We start from the raw sequence: 15,783 nt of genomic DNA, 5'->3' as shown, positions 1-15,783 counted from the left end.
TCTATATTTGTTTTTGGAACTGAGATGTGTCTCCTGGAGGCAGCATATGGTTGAGTTTCATTTTTTGATCCAATCTGCAACTCTGTGCCTTTTTATTGGTGAGTTCAATCTATTTACATTTAGGGTGATTCTTGAAATATAAGGTCTTCTTATAGCCACATTTTCTTTTGCTTTGTGGTAGCTCTGTGTTTCCATTGCTTCCATGTCCTTGTGTGTCTTTTTAAAAATTTTAGTTGGGTTTTGTAGATTTTCCCTCTGGTCCCTCTTGTTTTATGATATATACTTAAGTTCTGAATTTTTGGCATGTGGTTACCATTATGAATATGTAAAGGATAGTTATATACATATTCTAGTCCCTTTTCTTCTGTGTGTGCCATATCTCTATTCCTCTTTGTGAATTTGGATCTTTGAATCTTCCCCATTTTCAGTCTTTGTTGTCTCCACTTGTTTCCTATGTGTGCGAAACATTCATTAATATCTTGCGATAGCAAATCTGTTCTTATTGTTTAAGCTTATAATGCCCTATTCTTAGTAAGGGTTGCATTCCTCTGCTTCTATCAGCTTGCTAGTCACTTTCTCATAGTTATGCTTTTTTTCCATTTTATTTTAGGTGAGCTGACTCCTTTCAGTATTTCCTATAGTGCAGGCCTTGTAGTGAAGAATTCCCTCAATTTTTGTATGTCTGGAAAGGTTTTAATTTCTCCTTCATATCTAAAGGAGAGCTTAGCTGGATACATCATTCTAGGCTGGTAGTTCCTTTCACTTAATAGTTTAAATATTTGATTCCATTCCTTTCTGGCTTGTAAGGTCGGCACTGAGAAGTCCAATGATAATCTAATGGGGTTTCCTTTATAAGTTACCTATTTTTTCTCCCTAGCTGCTGTGAGAATTCTATCTTTGTTGTTCATTTTTGATAACTTTAATACATGTGTCTTCGTGAAGGCCTTTTTGTGTTGAAATAATTGGGTGTTCTGTTGACTTCTTGAATTCCAAGCTCCAGCTCATTCCTTAGATTTGGGAAATTTTCATCAACTATTTGTGTGAAAATGCTTCTAACCCCTGCTCCTTTTTCACTTTTGAGAATGTCCATTATTCTTATGTTTCTTCTCCTGGTGGTATCAACTAGTTCTTGAATTTCTGTTTCATTATTTTTTATTCTTTAGTTTCTCTCTTCTTCCTTCTGATTGATTTCTAGATTTCTGTCTTCGATATCACTGATTGTTTCCTCCGTTTGTTCATCTCTAGTTCCCAAGCTTGCTATATTTCATTTTTCAACACTTGCAGTGTGTTTTTATCTCCAGAAGATCTATTCTTTTTGAGAGTTTCATTCTTCTTGCTAAAGAACTCATTCTGCTCATCTAGTTGTTTTCTCAATTCCTGAAATTGTTGATATCAATTGTTTTGGATCTCACTGAGTTTTTTAGAAGTACCATCCTGAATTCTCTGTCATTTAAGTTGCATATTTCTATGTCTATAAGCTTACTTTCTGGAGATTTTTCTCTTTCTTTTTGAGATGCCTTGTCACCTTTGTTGTTTATGGTGTTTAATGGACTATTTCTCTACCTGGGCATTAATGGAAGTGTATTCTGCTTTTTTTCCATAAAGAAGATTTATTATATAAATGTCTCTCTTTAGCTTGCAAAGAAGTCATTTTCTTTTGCTTTCCAGTAATTGGCATCTAAGCCTCTTGGATCCCTACTCTGTATAAAGCCTTAATAATTCCTTTTACTTTTCTTACACATGTTTTATCATGCTCGCTACTCTCAGTCTCAGTCCCTGTCAGTGTTAGCGATAGTTTTGATAGCATTTTCTCAGATTCCTCTGAGCTCCACAGTGTTTGGTCTCAGAGGATATGTGGGGAGGGGTCTCTCTGGTTTGGGGGTTGAGGGCTATGGCCCAGTCTTGGTTTTGCAACTGCAGCTGGTAAAAATCAACTCTTATTTCTCTGCCATACTGCTCTCTGCCCTGATGACTGGGTCCTGCCTCCTGCCATGTGGAGCTCACAGTACTCCCAGGCAGGGCTATTCAGGGAAATCACTCCACCTTCTCCCCTCCCCCTCCTTTTACAGGGAGCTCCCATGGCTTCGAGAGGCAGCTTCTTTATTTTTCTCAGTCCACTGCCTGACACCTGTGGTTCTAACTTGTGGTATCTCTTATGCACAGATCCCATGCTGAAACGTGCTGGTGTGCAGTTTGGGTGATTTTTGTTGAGTTTTAGATGTTCAGCTTATTGTTGTTTCAAGGGGAGAGATGTGAGGGCATGTCTCACTCTGCCATGTTTCTTCAAACTCCAATTAACTTCTTAAGTCATCACTTTCTCTTACTTTACTCTTGGCAAAATGCATGCTCTGATTATATAAAGGAGCCACATCAAAGCCAGTAGGAGGGGCAAAGATGCTATGCAGCTTGGACCCACACCCTTAGGTGGTGGAGGAACACCAGGAAGGAGAGCAAAGCTGCAGAGGATTACTGGGAGATCGAAGGGTCCTCTCTTTGCTCATATTTTCAATACATCTTTCTTTCTTCTTCTTAAGGAAGTCTCTCCAATATTTTCTATAATACTGGCTGGGAGGTAATGAACTTCTTTAGCCTGTTCTTGTGTGGAAGCTCTTTATTTGCCCTCTGATTTTAAATGACAACTTTGCTGGGTGGAGAAATCTTGGTTGTAGGTCCTTGCTTTTCATCACTTTGAATAGTTTGTGCCAATTTCTTCTGGCCTGAAAAGTTACTGTTAAGAAATTGGTTGAAAGTCTTATGGGAGCTCCTCTGTAGGTAACTAATTGCTATTCTCTTGTTGCTTTTAAGATTCTCTCTTTGTCTTTGACCTTTAGCATTTTAATTATGATGTGTCTTGGTGTGGGCCTCTTTTGGTTCATCTTGTTTGGGACTCTCTGAGCTTCCTGGGCTTTTATGTCTATCTCTTTCACCAGGGTAGGGAAATTTTCAGCCATTATTTCTTCAAATAGGTTTAAATTTCTTGCTCTCTCTCTTCTCTTTCTAGTATGTAAATGGTTTAATGCTTGATGTTATCCCAGAGGCTGCTTAAACTATCCTCTTTTTTTGGGTTATTCTTTCTTGTCACTGTTCTGATTGTGTATCCTCCACTACCCCATCCTCTAAATTGCTGATTCAGTCTTCCGCATCATCCAATATGATGATTCTCTCTAATGTGCTTTTCATCTGATATTGTAGTCTTCATTTCTGACTGGTTCCCTTTTATGTTTTCCACCTCCATTTTTATGTTTCTCATTGAGTTCCTTCACTCTTCCCCTAAGTTCATTGATTCCTTATAACCAATGTTTTGAACTCTGTATCTGGTAGATTGCTTTCTCCACTTCGTTTAGTTTTTTTTTTTCTGGAGCTTTGTTCTGTTCTTTCATGTGGGACATGTTTCTTTATCTCCCCATGTTTACTGCCTTCCTGTGTTTGTTTCTATGTATTAGGTAAGGTTCCTAAGTCTCCTAGTCTTCATAGAGCGACTTTATTTAGTAGGTGTTCTGTGGGGTCCTGTGGCACAGTTTTCCCTGGTCACCTGAACAAGGTGCTCAAGGTGTGTCTCTTGTGGGGGTTGTGTGTGCCCTCTGTTGTAACTGAGCGCTAGGTGCTGTTTGCACATCAGTGAGAGGGATTGACCCTTGGGCTGATTGGTTGTGAGGAATGGTTAGTTAGGGGCTGACCCTACAGAGCAGGATTCACTTTAGCAGGGCTCTAGTGTCTGTCCAGTCTGCCCTTCAGGTGTGTCCTCCTTAGATGCAGCCCTGGTTGGTGCTCCAGCTCCAGTCAAAGCAGTTCACTTGGTGTGACAGCCCAAGGGCCTCCTGGGAGGGGTATAGCTGCAGGCCAAGTTCAGCTCAAGCCTGTGCACTTTTGGGGGCCACCTGGTAAGAATCCCCCGGTAATCCATATATGCTTTCCACCTGTGCTGAGATTATAGGCGCCTTAAGGGGCCAAGCCATATACTGAGGCCAGCTGCTACTAGGGCAGAGTCTTCCACGGAGACAATCGTATTCTAAATCTTATTGCTTTAAATCACTCTTGCAGTACCACAATGCCACCTCCATAAACCCCCTCACAATCTAATCAGTATTGTTATAACCTGAGTTGGGGATCAGGGGAGATCTACTAAAACTGAGGGGCAACATTACATCAAGGTTTTGTCAACTCCCCTTAATCCCTTCTCTCTCCCCTCACCCTTCACTGTACAGCTTGAATTATTTACTTACTCAAATCAATCCATTTTTCTCTGTTCAGTTGTTAGACAATAAAAATAAGATTCACTGCAGCAACCGAATAATAAAAAATGAATTAGCTGAAAACAAACAAAACGCTGCCGACATGGCAATCTTCTTCATTAATCAATCAATACATTGAGAACAGATCAAAGGATTAATATTTGACTACAGAATGAAAAGAAGCAAAGCTTATATTGAGGGTGGGAGAAGAGGAAGAATTTTGAGCAAAAAAAACCTAAGGGAAAATTTCATCCAGTCCTCTGGTTGGCCTTATAAGAAGACCTCCTCTGAACAATAACCATTACTTTTTATGCACATATCAAAGTTCAGTTTGGTTGTCTCGTTTGGGAAAGAAAGCCATTTGTCGGTACTCTCCAAATAATTTACATAATTGACTTTCAAAAAGCCTCAGGGGGACGCACATTTATCACCCTAATTGTGGCAAGCAGAGTGTGTGTCATTGCTATTTTACCAAGATAATAGTAAATGGCACACAAGTTTCTTCTCTTCTGTCTTCTAGATTTTTTCGATTTGTACATATAGGTACATTCCCCTTTGAGACCAAATTCAGAAAAATGCCAGCTAAATTGACTGGGCCTAGAGCAGAGAGAAATTTGCTTGGCTTTTGACAAGCCCTCGAGTCAGCTACCAGCTATTTTCTGTCCTTCACTCTGTTCCTAGAGACTCAATTCATGGATAGGAGAGCATCACTAAGATTCTCTGTATGAAGGTTGGACCCCTGAGAAATCTGAATTCTCTGAATTGAAATTTGCTTCAGGAATTGGTGGTGAGAGTGGGAGGAACACCCTCTGAACTAGCTTGCTCTTATCTTCTAGCCTTAGCAAACAGGCTAAACAGCCTCCAATATATAAGCAAAATATGTTAAGAGATGGTGTCCTTGTTCCCACAGACCCAGGGCTGGACTAAAGAGGTTTTGAAATTATTGTAACTTTCTTTCTTTCACAACTGAATCCAGTAACCCATATTTGTGCAAACTGCATCTCTATAAAATATATTAAAAACTATATAAATTCTCAGATTTTCCCTCAAAATTTAATATCCAGGACAACTCTGCCTTAAAAATTAGTCTTTTGTAATTTTCAAGGCAAAGGCAATTCTTTGCTTTACCTTTCCAGACTCTGTGAAAGATGTTTCTTAACATGTTTAGGCTTTAGATGTCTTCATCTTTCCTGTGTGTACACTGAGACTAAGTCTACTATTGCCCAGCAAAGAGGAACGAAAAACAAATAGCTAAACTGGGATTAAGTTGAAAAGTTTTTCTCCCATAGGACTTTAACCACAGAAGAAATGAAAGTGTGTTTTGTTTTTCAAATAATATTTGAAAAAGTGTTTGCCTTTCAGTAATCCCATTTCCCCACAGACTGATAAGTTAATCAGTAATCCATTTATGAGGTGGTAGACATTGAGGTGGAAAGCTCTTGTTCAAAAATAATCTATGAGGACAAAAATATAAAAGAAGTCTCATAACTGAGAATTATTCTCCTTTCCTGTGATCTTGAACCAGGTTTTGGTCTCTACTGAGCACCTATTTAAGCCTATAGACATTAATAGCTCTACACTTTTATAAAATCATAACAATTTCTCAGTTTGGAAATAAAGAAATATATAAGGCTTGGGTCATGTATATAAGACATATTTTTTTTTCCCTACCCACTTAACTCCACGATTTAACCTTCTTTTCTGCTGTTTTCTCTCTGATGCAACACAGCATATGTTGTTCTGTAGTCCGATTAAAGAGTGAAAAGAAGCAACACCTGGGCTGGATGGGACATAAACAATCCAACTGGTGCAAATAAAGAGTGTTATTTAGTGACCTGGTAAAGAAATAAAGATAGAAAAAAACCTGGCATAAGGAGGCAAATGAACATATTTCATTTAGTGTGATTGTCTCTACCCAGTGGTTCTCACTTAGTATACTATAGAAAAGTCGTGCCTTCCCAGTTGCACAGGGAGATTTTTGTTATAATGTAAATATATTATCATAAATATGTCACAAATGAGGGATAACACTTTGAGACTGATATGCGCTGCATGAAATTAGAGCCAAAGCATAATAGGCATAGCCGGTCTGGCCACATCAAGAAAAGATCATGTATGTCCTAGAACATATGATATTTTTTTCTTGTGAAAAAAACAGTTGGACTTAAACAATTTAGGGATGAAGGGCAGTGAAATGAATACATAACTATGGATACTTTTATAAACACAGTGAGATACTGAAACTCTGCAGTGGGGATTGTTTTCTACTTATTGCTCACTTGTTTAATGCTATTTTGAATCTTTTAATATCTTCAAGTATGCTGCCCCAAATGCTAGTGTGTCCACTCCAATACAAAAGAGTAAATACTGTATGATTCCCTATGTATGAAGTTAAAGAACAGGCAAAACTAATTTATAGTGATAGAACTTATAACAGTGATTGTCTCTAAGTATGTGTGTGCATGGAAATTACTGGAAAGAGGCAAGAGGAACATTTTTGGGTGATATTCTATATCTTGCTTTAAGTGGTAGTTACAGGGGTGTATACATTTGTTAACATTTACCAAACTGAAAACTTAAAAGCTGTGCATTTTATTGTATGTTAATTCTCCTTCAATAAAAACAGAAAAGTGTAGAAAAAGAAATATAACCAGAATACCAGAACACAGAGAGGCTCTGCTGTTTCTGGATAATTCAAAATTAAGCTACTTCAGTTTGGGGCTATTTGTCATGGGTTTGTCAGGGATTCCATTAAAAAATTCCTTTACATATAAAACTGACTTCAGAAAAGCCAAACAAAAGGGCAGCTCCCTTCATATTTTGTAGTGCAATTTTATCTTGTTTTAAATGATGTATCTCCCAGAATCAGAGCTATTGAGTCTTAAATGTCACCCCGTGTGGAATTCATTCCCTCCACAAACCTTTCATTCTGGTGCTTCTGAGCAGGGATATAGTGCCCTCAAGATCTCATTGAGACACTGTTTCATTAATTATCTCTCCCACCAGAAGGTTCACCTGAGGGCTGTGCCTGTGTCTGATTGCTATATTCCCAGGACCCAGCATTGGGCCTGGCCCATGGGGCAAGAGGCTAAGCTAAGGTTTGTTAAATAAAATAATCATTATACAAAGGGATACTGGTATGTTCAATTAATTAATTAATGCAAGGAACAATCTCTGCTTTCTAGGAGCTCACAGGAAAAACATCTAGGTAGGTGACTACTTACATGGTTTAGTTGATGTAGCTCTTAAGAGGTTACATCTTACTTCATACATTGCTCATATTACCCTATTGCACACCCACCCAACCTGCTTTGGTCTTCTCTACTATTAGTAAAATTAGATTATACAACACAGGTGGGGATACAATTTTTTTCCAGAAGGCATCTATACTGGTATCCTGTAGACTACTTTACTCTCTTTCCATTATTGTACCAGTATAGGTTAGTATTAAAATTTAGTTAGCTGTTACATAGAGATCAGATAGTTTGAACTACAGGAAATGAAAGCAGTTCTGGACTTACACATTTCCATTCAGTGACTTAGAGTAGTATGGTATTAAGCTATTGGGCTAGAGATAGCAGGCAAAAGAAAGTATTGGGCTCCTTAGGGCAGTGGTGGGTTAGAAGATGTTAAAGGCACACTTAAGTAAAGACCTGTAATGAGTTAATGAGGGCCATTTAAATGCTTGAAGAACCTCACACATTTCTACCTGGGAGGCTGGCAGGTTAGAGGTCGAAGAAAACAACCACATCCTCTAATCTACATTCCCTAGTATACAAAGCTGTGAATACAATAAATACTGGTAGTATAGTCGAGATGGTGAATATAGAAGTTTTTTTTTCTAATGGTAAGAAATGTTGGTTAAAAAGTAAGACTGCCAACCACCAGAGCAGTCTCTCTATGGACACCTAAGACTGAAGGATAGTTTTCTCTTTAAGGCTATTATGAACTTATCCTCCTCATGAGTGTCCCAGCTCTCAGATCCATAAAACTTATAATAGTTGCTGTTTTATGACTAACACCTGGTTATAACACAAAAGATTGGTTGGGGCTCCCATTCTACAAGGAGGGAAGACAACACTTTTAAATATATGGCTTCCCAATAGATTTTTATGAGATGAATCAAAAATTCTTCTTCAAGATGCATGCAAGAAAATGTGATCAGTACCTAAGTCTGTAAATAACATACCTAGTCTCACCCTTCTGAGTTTGTGGTGTCCTTATTAAAGACAATAATATGTTAGAGAGATGAACAATGCTTCTAACAAAAAAAAATATTAAATCAAAATTCTTTAGGGAAAAAAATATTGCCTCCCTCTCTGTATTCTTCCATTATCTTATCTCTTCTCCCCACTACTGACTCAGTTTTCAGGAAAATTTCCTTAAATCAGCTTGGTATTTTCAAATCAAGCATAAGCTGCCGACAGTTTAATGCAACTAATAAAAAAGATTAAAAAATAAACTCCGCAACTTTTTGTATTCTGAAATACACTACAAAAAAATCTTCCAGGGGAAATGTTAAATCCTATGGGAAATGTTAAATACTACTTTGTCAGAAGGTTCTTGAAATATGATAAGAAGAATGACTTCCATATACATAAATATCATTAGAAAGAACAAAAATCAGGGGTTATCACTTTAACTAGATTTGGAGATTCAGCTAATATATCCTATAATTTATTTTGACATTTGTGAGGAGAAATCAGGGAAGGAGTGAACAAAAGTACTATCCCTTGAAAAAATCAGCAACAGGATTTCAAACCTGATCCCTCACATATTAACTTGATCTCTCTGAGGGGACTTGTTTCCAGCTAAATGATAAATTTAATTCTGTACATTACATTTCTTTGGAAAGATTTAGTACTTTAATTGTATTTTTATGTATCATAGAACTGTAAACATAAATTATTATTTTTTCTTCATCTCTAAAGGAGAGCTTAAAAATAATAATAATTAGGGTTGTATATGATTCTTCTTTGAGTCTTTTCATTGCTTGTGTGAAGGGGAAAATAGCTCTCTGTATTTGTGGCTGAGGAACCCTCTGGCTATAGCTCTAGGCCATCTCAAGAAGACTGAAAAATCTGGAAGCCACTCAACCAGCTATTTGTTTTGCCTACAGAGATGATGATTATTTTAACATTTTTCTTTTTCTTCCTGAAATGCTTTGAACTGAGCATTCATTTATATATAGTATAAATCTTACTTAGCTGCAGCATGAGCTGGAAGAAAATGATCAGAAATATATATTTAAATTTTTTAAAGCATTTTAATTGTTGGAACTTTATGGCTCAGACCCAGAAAAATATTTTCAACCTAAATGTTGAAATCATTGGTATTGCATAATATAGGCAGAGTTAATAATTTAACAAAACTGTCTGGGCATTTCTTTGCATATTGATACCTCAGGAGTAGAGTGAAATATTTTCAAAACAATTGGTCTTAAAAAAATCTTCCTATGATATCATACCAGCAGTTATTTACAGAGCTACTTGCTGGAAAGCTGTGTTACTTAAAGAACAACCTCTTTCCAGCCTTCATCTGGCTTGTAAAGCATGTCAACAGTACTTAATGTAATAGGTCGCATCTGTCAAGGATGATTATAAATTATACCTGTAATGCCCTGTAATTAGTAACCCTCAAATGGCTCCAGCTGCTATTTCCCTGAGCATTTGCCTTGGTAACATAAAAAATAAATTCAGAACCAAGAGTATTTGGGTCCAAAGGACACTGTCTATAATGAACTAGGAGAATTTTCTTTTAATCTAAAAATCCCTATTTTCTTGTTGCTTTCATTAAGAGTACCAGAGAACCTTTCATTCAGAGACCAATGTGCAATGTGCTTCAGCTTATTGAGGAAAGATTTGGTTATTGATTTTGTTTCAGAGGAAAATTCATCCATGAACCATAAAAAAGTAAACATGTCTGTTTTCTCTGTGTTAGGGTGATTTGAGAATGAATGTGAGTCTGTAACTGGAAACTTCACACTGGAAAGTTGATCTTTTGCTTGTGAAGGAGCTTTGCTATTTGGTTCACGGGTACATCTGCAAATATTGGCATGCTGGGTTGTGTTTGCAGATCATAATTCATTACCTGCTGAGACCTAATGTGCGGTATGGAAAATGAAGGTTTTGAATATTTATTTTGGTGAATTTCTAGTGAAAATTCATCATCTTATAAAATACTATTAAAAATGAACTAAAATCAGATGCTTACCTCAATAAAATTGCTAGATGGTTTAAAAATTAAAATGTGAAAATAAAACTATAAAATAAAAACAGAGGTTTTTATTGTATTTATATCTTCTCATAGTAACAACATCTGTTTAAGCATAATAGCAAAGGCATAAGATCAGGAAGGAAAAGATTGATTTAATTAATGCTACAAAAACAAATAGACATATTAAATCCCCTTTATAGGTTAAAAATCCATAACATTAAAGAAAAACAAACAAGGGGAAAATGTTTGCAGCAGATATTAAGTATAATGGGTCTACTTAGTTCTTACAAGTTAAGTTTAAAAAGAAAACATAAATAGAAAATGGACAAAGAACACAAAAGGTAATTCACGAAGAAACAAAAAATGGCTAATAAATAAATGAAGAAATATTTACCTTCAGTATCAAACAGATACAAACTAATCCATCAATCACACTGGCAAATTAAAAAAAAATTTGATAATTTACTTTTGTTGACAAACGTTTGAGAAAACTGAACTTTCATATAATGAAGTCAGAATGTAAATAGGTACTATACTTCTTATGATGTAACATGACAATATGTATCTAAATCCACAAAATATGCAATCCCATTTGTAGGAAGTGTTTATAAAATTGTTCATTGTGTCACTGCTTTTAATGATGGGAAATTATAAGAAAAAGACAGTAAGAGATTGGTTAAATAAATTATGTATACTCGTAGCTATTGGTTGAGATATTATGTAGTCATATAAAATCATGTTGTTAGAGACTAATGTAAGACTTGAAACCATAAAACTTCTAGGAGAAAACATAGGCAATAAATTCTCTGTTATTACTAACAGGAATCTATTTTCAGATATATCTCCTTAAGCAAGAAAAACAAAAGAAGAAATAAACAAATGGGACTATATCAAACTAAAAAGTTTTTGTATAGTAAAGGAAACCATCAACAAAAGAAAAAGACAAATGACTATTTGGGAGAAGATATACATCTGATAAGGGGATAATATCCAAAATATATAAAGAATTTATAGAACTCAACAACAAGAACAAAAAATAAAATTAAAAAATGGGCAGAAAACCTGAACAGATACTTCTCTAAAGATGAAATACAAATGGCTAATAGACATATAAAAAGATGCTCAAGGTTGCTAACCATTAGAGAAATGCAAATTAAAACCACAATGAGATATGTGATAATAGAATGGCTGTCATCAAAAAATCAATAAACAAAATTTGTTGGTGAGGATGGTGAAAAAAGGGAACCCTCATACATCATTGGTAGGATTGAAAATTGGTACAGCCACCATAGAAAAAACATTATGGAGGTTTCTCAAAAAGTTAAAAATGGATATACCTTTTGACCCAGTAATTGCACTTCTTAGTGTTTATCCAAAGAAAACCAAAACCATAATTTGTAAAAATCTATGCACTCCAATATTCATTGCAGCACAATTTACAATAACCAAGATATGGAAGCAATCTAAATGCCCATCAACAGACGATTGGTTATGGTTCATATTTACAATGAAATATTATTACTCAGCCATTAAAAAAAATGAAATCCTGCCATTTGCAAGGACATGGATGGACCTAGAGGTTATTATGCCGAGTGAAATAAGTCAGACAAAAAAAGATAAATAGCATTTGATTTCACTTATATGTAGAATCTAAGGAATAAAAAGAACAAACTAAGCCAAAACAGACTCACAGACACAGTGAACAATTTGGTGATGGAGAGAGAAAAGGGTGTTGGGTGGCTGGGAGAACGGGGTGAAGTGTTAAACAAGTACAAATTAGTAGTTGATACTTGGTCATGGATTCAGGGAGCATGTCAAGGGAATGCAGTTAGCATTAATATGATGGCTAGGTGGAGGGACAGGTGAGGGAGGGAGGAACTGGGGGATCATTTTATGGACTATGTACATGTCTAACCAATGTACTGTGTACTTGAAACTAATTTAAATAAATAAATTTAAAAAGTCAGAGGTAAAGAAACTATTCTTAGGGAAGCAAGAGAAAATAAGACGATAACTTATAAAGTAAAACTCATTAAATCATTGTTGGATGTCTCAGCACAAACCATACAATCCAGAAAGAAATGGAATCAAATATTGAAACTATTAAATAAAAAGAACTAGCGGCCAAGAATAATGTATGCAACAACGCTCTCCTTTAGAAACGAGAGAAAAATAAAGAACTTTTCATACATAAAAATTTGAGGGAATTCTCCAGTACAATGCCTGCATTACAATAAATCCTGAAAGAGGTCAGCTCACCTAAAACTAAATGATAAAAAAATACATAACAATGAATAAGGAAACTGGTAGGCAGATAGAAGCAGAGGAGGACAACCTTTATAAGAAAAGAACATTATAAGATTAAAGAATGAAAAGAGATTTGCTGTAGCAGATACTAATGAATGTTCAGCATACTTAGGGACAAATTGAGATAACAATAACAGAAAAGTGGAAGAATCAAAGATCCAAGTTTGCAAAAGGGAATGGAAAAAAGGTGTAATGGTAACCACATGACAAAGATTCATAACTGAAGTGTATAACATAAAACGAGAAGGACCAGCGGGAAAATCCATAAAACTTAACCAAAATAAAAAATACAGACACACAAGGACAAGGAAGCAATGAAAACAGAGAGCTACCAGAAAGCAAAAGATAAAATGGCTGTAGGAAAATCTTATAAATCAATAATCACCCTAAATATAAATGGACTGAACTCACCAAGAAATAGGTACAGATTTGCAGATTGGCTCAAAAAACAAATCCCAACTATATGCTGCCTCCAGGAGACATATCTAAATTCCAACGACAAATATAGACACAAAGAGAAAGGATGGGAAATGATATTTCAAACAAATGGTATTCAGAGAAAAGTGGGAGTAGCAACACTAGTATCAGATGAAATAGACTTCAAAATAAAAAAGATAAAGAAAGATACTGAGGTACACTTCATAGCGATAAAGGGAACCATGAACCAAAAAGACATAGCATTTATTAATATTTATGCTCCCAATCAGGGAGCCCCAAAATATATAAAGCAATTACTAACAGAACTAAAGGGAGAAACAACAAAACACTATCATAGTAGGGGACCTAAATACACCACTTTGAATATGGACAGATCATCCAAAGAGAAAATCAATAAGGACATAACATCCATAAATGACACATTAGACTAACTGGACATAATTGACATTCACAGAGCATTCCATCCCAAAACAGCTGCTCATATATTCTTCTCTAGTGCACATGGAACATTCTCAAGGATTGACCACATACTGGAATATGTGATAGCTTCAACAAATAAAGAAGATTGAAATCATACCAACCATATTCTCTGGTTATAATGTTTTGAAGCTATATATCAACTGTAATATTAAAGAGAGAAGAATAAATTCATGGAGATTAAACAACATGCTGTCACAAAAAATAAGAATGACCTCAAATAAACCCCAATGCTTCATCTTAAAAAACTAGAAAAGGAAAAACAAATGAAGCCTAAAATCAGCAGGAGGAAAGACATAATCAAAATTAGAGCAGAATTAAATGAAATAGAAAACAAAGAAAACACTAGTAAAAATAAATGCAACAAAGTGCTGGTTCTTTAAAATAGATGTCCATCCAATATACTGTATATTTGAACCTAATTTAAATAAATACATTTATTTAAAAAAAGAGCTTGTACTTTGAGAAGGTTAGAAAATTTGACAAACCCCTGGCTAGAATCACTAAAGAAAAAAGAAAAAAGACACAAATAAACAAAATCAGAGATGAAAGAGGAGAAATTATGATAAACACCACAGAAATACAAAGGATTATAAAAGAATGCTATGAAAAAGCATATAATACCAAATTTAATAACCTAGAAGAAATGGACAAGTACCTAGAATGGTACAGCCTTCCTAGCCTGGATCAAGAACAACTGGAAAATCTAAATAGACCAATCAGCAGTATGGAAATTGAAACAATCATCAAAAACCTGTCAAAAAGTAAAGGACCAGGATCAGAAGGTTCCACCAATAATTTCAACCAAACGTTCAAAGAGGATTTCATAGCTATTCTCCTCAAACTCTTTCAAAAAATTGAGGAGGAGGCAATACTTCCTAACTCATTTTATGAGACCAATATTACCCCGATACCAAAACCTGATAAAGATCACACACACACACACACACACACACACACACACACACTGCAAAAGAAAACTACAGACCAATATCTCTCATGAACACAGATGCAAAAATCCTAAATAAAATACTAGCAAACCGAATACAGCAAAACGTTAAAAATATTATACACCATGATCAAGTGAGCTTCATCCTAGGGGCACAGGGATAGTTCAACATGCACAAATCGATTATTGGGATACACTACATAAAAAATTAAAAAATAAGAATTATGTGATCATATCAATAGATGCAGAAAATGCCTTTGACAAGATACCGCATCCATTTATGATCAAAATACTTAACAAAATTGATATAGAAGGAAAGTACCTTAATATAATAAAGGCCGAATAGGACAAACCATAGGCCAACATTATACTGAATGGTGAAAAACTAAAAACCTTCCTTCTAAGATCAGGAACAAGACAAGTCTGTCCACTAACACCACTATAATTTAATATAACATTGGAAGTCCTTGGGAGAGCAATCAGGCAAGAGAAAGATATAAAAGGCACCCAAATAGGAAATGAGGAAGTCAAACTGTCACCGTTTGAGGATGACATGATTCTCTATGTAGAAAACCCTAAAGACTCCACAAGAACACTACTAAAAACAATAAGCAAATACAGTAAAGTTTCTGGATACAAAATCAACATTCGAAAATCCATAGCGTTCCTATACTCTAATAATGAAGCATCAGAAAAAGAAGTGGAGAGAATAATTGTTTTTCAATTGCAACAAAAAGAATAAAATACCTAGGAATAAATCTAACAAAACATGTGAAGTGCCAGAGCCAGCCGGCTGAGATCGAACAGCACCTGAAAGAGGGGGGTGAAGCCTAAGGGAAAAAAGAGAAGACAGAAAAGATCTTTCCGGGAGGGCATACAGTCAGAGCTGCAGCCCCGAGTTTATTTAGCATAGCTTATTTATGTGATTATTGAATACCATAATCAATCACTATGTTACCATAGCAAAGCATACCATACATATCTATAACAATGCTTGTCAATTACATATGATCATACATAGCCCTGTTTCCAAGGTTGTAAAACATTCTGTTACCTTAAAAGGTGAGTTTATGAGGCTCACCAAGGTAACTCAACTTCTTGTTTCCTAGAACCATTGTTTAAGCAAACTCAGTAGCCATGTTATGGTTTCTAGCTACGTGACTT

The sequence above is a fragment of the Rousettus aegyptiacus genome, unplaced genomic scaffold (assembly GCF_014176215.1).
Source record: "Rousettus aegyptiacus isolate mRouAeg1 unplaced genomic scaffold, mRouAeg1.p scaffold_m13_p_9, whole genome shotgun sequence".
In the NCBI taxonomy this organism is placed as follows: domain Eukaryota; kingdom Metazoa; phylum Chordata; class Mammalia; order Chiroptera; family Pteropodidae; genus Rousettus; species Rousettus aegyptiacus.
Note: the sequence above shows the minus strand (reverse complement) of the source record.